A 5,914-nucleotide genomic window follows, 5' to 3' on the forward strand; every position below is an offset into this window, starting at 1 on the left:
TGTGGACAAGGGACTTGAAGAGAAACTTCTCTGAAGAAGACAGGCACATGGCCTACAGACACATAAAAAATGCTCATCATCCTTAATCATCAGAGAAATGAAAATAAAAAACACTTTGAGATATCATCTAACTCCAGTAAGATTGCCCACATCACAAAATCTCAAAACCATAGATGTTGGTGTGGATGTGATGGAAATGGAACACTTCTGCACTGCTGGAGGAAATGCAAACTAAAATGTTCCTTTTGGAAAGATGTTTGGAGATCACTTAGGGATCTAAAAATAGACCTGCCATTCAATCCTGCAATTCCTCTACTAGGTATATATCCAGAAGACCAAAAATCACTTTATAACAAAGATATTGGCACCAGAATGTTTATTGCAGCCCAATTTATAATTGCTAAGTCATGGAAGAAGCCCAAGTGCCCATCGACCCAAGAATGGATTAATAAATTGTGGTATTTGTACACCATGGAATATTATGCAGCCTTAAAAAAGATGGAGACTTTACCTCTTTTATGTTTACATGGATGGAGCTTGAACATAGTCTTCTTAGCAAAATATCTCAAGAATGGAAGAAAAAGTATCCAATGTACTCAGCTGTACTATGAAAACAATTTATAAATACCCACACTTACATATGAATGCTATAACCCAACTACAGTCCAAGATGAAGGGGAAAGAGGAAGGGCGAGAGGGGAAGATAGGTGGAGGGAGGGTAATTGGTGGGACCACACATATGTGCATTTTACAAGGGTACATGTTAAATCTACTAAGTGTAGAGTATAAATGTCTTAACACAATAACTAAGAAAATGCAGTGAAGGCTATGTTAACCAGTTTGATGTATTTCAAATTGTATATAAAACCAGCACATTGTACCCCATAATTGCATTAATGTACAAAGCTATGATTTAATTAAAAAAAGAAATATTGAGGGCGGCGCCTGTGGCTCAGTGAGCAGGGCGCCGGCCCCATATACCGAGAGTGGCGGGTTCATACCCGGCCCTGGCCAAACTGCAACAAAAAAATAGCCGGGCATTGTGGCGGGCGCCTGTGGTCCCAGCTACTCGGGAGGCTGAGGCAGGAGAATCACCTAAGCCCAGGAGTTGGAGGTTGCTGTGAGCCGTGTGATGCCACGGCACTCTACCGAGGGCAATAAAGTGAAACTCTGTCTCTACAAAAAAATATATATAAAAAAAAAGAAAAAGAAATATTGAAATAGTCCATCAAGTTGTGGATACTTCATATACATAGAAATTAAATATAGAAATGATTAAGAGAGTTTTTTGGATCAGCAGGCCTAGAGATGGTAGACTTACAGATCATATTGTGCCCCTCCAACTTCAATTTTATTTTTACTGTATTATGTATCATATTATTTTATTATATAAAATATATTGTCAGCAAAAGCAAAGAATACAACAGTTATCCAGTCCATTGCAAGCGACATGATAGCTCTAATCTTGAATGCCAGCTGATTTTACTTAATTCTATGAATTGAAGGAAATAATCTTTCTTGAGCGCCTCAGTCTCCCCTGCGGTAAAGTCAAGAGTGATTTTTATCTACCTCCTAAAGATTCTGCAAAAATTCAATAAGATTAATGTAAAAGTAATTCATAATGTCTAAAGCAGTGTATAGATCATAGCTAAAATCAAAGCAGAGGATTGATAAATTAATGACAGTGCTATAAACATTTCTTTAAGGAACCTGATTTCAGCAATATATTCTGAAATTTGGCAGACAATGAAAGGAAGGTGAACATGGCATGATCATATCATCGTAAAAAATGTCTTTTGCAGGGTGGTGCCTATGGCTCAAAGGAGTAGGGAGCCAGCCCCTATACTGGAGGTGGTGGATTCAAACCTGACCCCAGCCAAAAACCACAAAAAATAAAAATAAAAAAATGTCCCTTGCAGTGCTGCCATGGGAGAAGTAAAGAAGCATGAAACTTTGGAATACCCATTCTGTGTGGACATGTGGAGAAGAGGCCATGGACAGCCAAGTTCTCCAGTGAAGGAAGGCATCATGGACTTAACTGGAATTTTATCTCACCACCAAAGGCTTTCTTCTAAAGAGTCCAGAAGACTCTGCTTTTCTATTACCAAAATTACTGAGTATTGGGTTTAGAGCTAGCACTAAAAAGTTATCATAAGTCAATTAAAAATCAACATCAGCTCATTTGGAGCTAACTTACATACAAATCTGGATATATTAAATGATAAATTATATAAACCTAACTGTAGTAATAGTTGATAGCGTGACACTTTCTTCTCGGAGTTCACAGTCTAGTTGGTAATGATACAAAACATTTATTTATCTACTAATAAAGCTTAAAGTAAGTGGAAAAGAAGTTATTTACACAAAGAACTTCAGAACTTTTAAGAAAATCGCCAGGCACCGTGTTCTGCCTGAGCTGTGGTGGACGTTTCCACGGCAGCCAACCCAGATCATCTGAGTCCCGCACCACCTCCTGTGGAAGCTTGAGCTAGCTGTGCAGCTTTCTGCCTTTGTCTCACAACCATGTCCACCAATGAGAATGCTAATTCACCAGTTGCCCAACTGAACAGGTTCAAGAACAAGGGAAAAGACAGTACAGAAATGTGGCAACACCAAATAGAAGTTAATGTGGAGTTGAGGATAGCTAAGAAAGATGACCAGATACTGAAAAGGAGAAATGTAAGCTCATTTCCTGATGATGCTACTTCTCCACTGCAGGAAAACCAAAACAACCGGGGTACTGTAAATTGGTCTGTGGATGACATTGTCAAAGGTATAAACAGCACCAATATGGAAAACCAGCTCCAAGCTACTCAAGCTGCCAGAAAACTACTTTCTAGAGAAAAACAGCCTCCCATCGACAATATAATGAACTGGTTTGATCCCAAAATTTGTGTCCTTCTTGGGCAGAAGTGATTGTAGTCCCATTCAGTTTGAATCTGCTTGGGCCCTCACTAACATTGCTTCTGGGACATCAGAACAGACTAAGGCCGTGGTATATGGAGGTGCTACTCCAGCATTCATTTCTCTGTTGGCATCTCCCCAAGATTATATCAGTGAACAAGCCGTGTGGGCTCTAGGAAATATCGCAGGTGATGGCTCAGTTTTCCAAGACTTGGTTATTAAGTATGGTGCAGTTGACCCACTGTTGGCTCTTCTAGCTATTCCTGATATGTCATCGTTATCACGTGGTTACTTACATAATCTTACCTGGACACTTTCAAACCTTCATCGCAACAAGAATCCTGCACCCCCATTAGATGCTGTGGAGCAGATTCTTCTTACTTTAGTGCGTCTCCTGCATCGCGATGATCCAGAGGTATTAGCAGATACTTGCTGGGCTGTTTCCTACATTACTGATGGTCTAAAATCTAAATGAATGGATTGAAATGGTTGTGAAAACAGGAGTTGTGCCCCAACTTGTGAGGCTTTTGGGAGCTACCAAATTGCCAATTGTGACTCCTGCACTAAGAGCCATAGGGAATATTGTCACTGGGACAGATGAACAGACTCAGGTTATAATTGATGCAGGAGCACTTACTGTCTTTCCCAGCCTGCTGACCAACCCCAAAACTAACATCCAAAAGAAAGCTACGTGGACAATGTCAAACATTGGCCGTCAGGACCAAATACAGCAAGTTGTGAATCATGGCCCAGGCCCATTACTTGGTGTTCTCTCTAAGGCAGACTTTAAGACACAAAAGGAAGCCGTATGGGCTGTGATCAACTATACAAGTGGTGGAACAGTTGAACAGATTGTATACCTCATTCATTGTGACATAATAGAACAGATTGTATACCTCATTCATTGTGACATAATAGAACTATCAATGAACCTCTTAACTGCAAAAGATATCAAAATTATTCTGGTTATTCTGGATGCCATTTCAAATATCTTTCAGGCTGCCGAAAAACTAGGTGAAACTGAGAAACTTAGTATAATGATTGAAGAATGTGGAGGTTTGGACAAAATTGAAGCTCTACTAACCATGAAAATGAGTCTGTGTACAAGGCTTCATTAAACTTGATTAAGAAATATTTCTCTGTAGAGGAAGAGGAGGATCAAAATGTAGTACCAGAAACTACCTCTGAAGGCTATATGTTCCAAGTTTAGGATGGGGCTCCTGGGACTTTCAACTTTTAGATTGTACAGCTGAGACACAAAGTTGTTGTGTACTACATTTGTTATAAGTTTGTCTTACTATTTCTCTGCTACAAACTCTTTTTAAATGTGGTTTGTTATTGTAACACTTTTTACAAAACTGTACTTGAACAGTTTCAAACTCTACATACTGTATGGAGCCTGTCCTCTGAAAGGGTTTCTTATTTCTATGTGGAATTTTATATCTTGCAGTGTCCCATAAATAAAGATTAAAGTCTACCCTTTTCTTTATTAAAAAAAAAAAAATCACCAAGAAGTGACCTAGTCACAAAAACCTGTAAGATGTAGCAGGACTTAAAGTCTGTTTTGTTAGCCAAAGAGAAAGAGGGAAAGGAGAAAGGAGGACTTTCTTGTCAAGAGAAGCACTTTAGAAAAACGCAGACTTCAGATATTCAAGTTTTCTTTTCAGTGACATCTCTCCAGATTCTAAAGATAAGCTCTATGCTGAAATTCTAACTTGAATTCAGGTCATGTCTTCCTACGTCATTTTTATGGCATTGAAATAACCTTGTAGGGAAAGACATTCCTTTTTCCTCTTCTATTCAACCTAGCTAGAGATATTTTTAAGTTTTAAGAGATTATCATCTAAAAGACAGCCCTTAAGTACAGCCAGGATGCACCTTCATTTAAATTCATATGGGAAATAACAACCACCTGTGTCTACACACGTAACTCTTGTATGTAGCCTCATGTATCTCTCAGATGCTACCAATGATGGGTTGCTTGTTCACTAATAGCCCCAGGTTGTGGTCCTGCTGAGCACTCTGTCTCAATACAGTCATTTTTCCCTCTCTGGGCTTTCTACACACAGTGAATAATGAAAAGCCAAATGAGACATGGCTTCCTTCCTTCTAAACTGTATAATTTAGTGAAGGAAGAAGCCATGACAAGACAGAAAACCTGATTTTATAGAAATGTCATAAATATTATTTCATTTTATAGAAATGTTATAAATGTCCTAAATTGGGGCTGATTTTCCTTACAGATGAAAGTGTTGGCCATTTTAAATGACAGCAACTCTTCCCAGACGCCCTTGCCATGAGGTCTAAAGACAAAATTTGCACCCACTTGCCTTCCTCCACCTTCCTCTCCTCCCCCAGAATCAGGGAAGAGAAGCTGTTCTCTGTGAGACCAGTTCAAGGTATTTCCCTCAAAGGTCAGAAAAATGCAGAGATTTATGATTTATTACGTGGTAAAGATAGTGTGACATTAAGGATTATTTTATTGATGTGAAATTCACATAATAAAGTTACCCATTTTAATGTTTATAATTTCACAGCATTTAGTACATTAATAAGGTTGTGCAACCCATGCTTATGTCCTGTTCTATAACACTACATCACCTCAAAATAAAACAAACAGTCACTAGCCGGGCGTTGTGGCGGGCGCCTGTAGTCCCAGCTACTAGGGAGGCTGAGGCAAGAGAATCGCGGAAGCCCAGGAGTTAGAGGTTGCTGTGAGCCGTGTGAGGCCACGGCACTCTACCCAAGGGCGGTACAGTGAGACTCTGTCTCTACAGAAAAAAAAAAAAAAAACAAACAGTCACTCTTGTGCTCACTTTGGCAGCCCATATACTAAAATAAAGCAGTCACTCTAATCTTTCCCCCAGCCCCTGACAACCACTAATCTATGTACTTGTCTTTATGGATTTACCTATTATGACTATTTCACGCAAATGAAATCATATAATATGTGATCTTCTAAGTCTGCCTTCTTTCACTTTGCAAAATGCTTCCAAAGTTCAACCACATT

At 39.2% G+C, this 5,914-nt stretch overlaps 1 pseudogene; it reads left to right on the forward strand.

The window, feature by feature from the left end:
* The first annotated feature begins 2,523 nt into the window (after positions 1–2,523).
* On the forward strand, positions 2,524–4,144 carry LOC128581051 (importin subunit alpha-1-like; annotated as a pseudogene).
* Positions 4,145–5,914: the final 1,770 nt, after the last annotated feature.

Source organism: Nycticebus coucang, chromosome 3 (genome assembly GCF_027406575.1).
Source record: "Nycticebus coucang isolate mNycCou1 chromosome 3, mNycCou1.pri, whole genome shotgun sequence".
NCBI classification, from domain to species: Eukaryota; Metazoa; Chordata; class Mammalia; order Primates; family Lorisidae; genus Nycticebus; species Nycticebus coucang.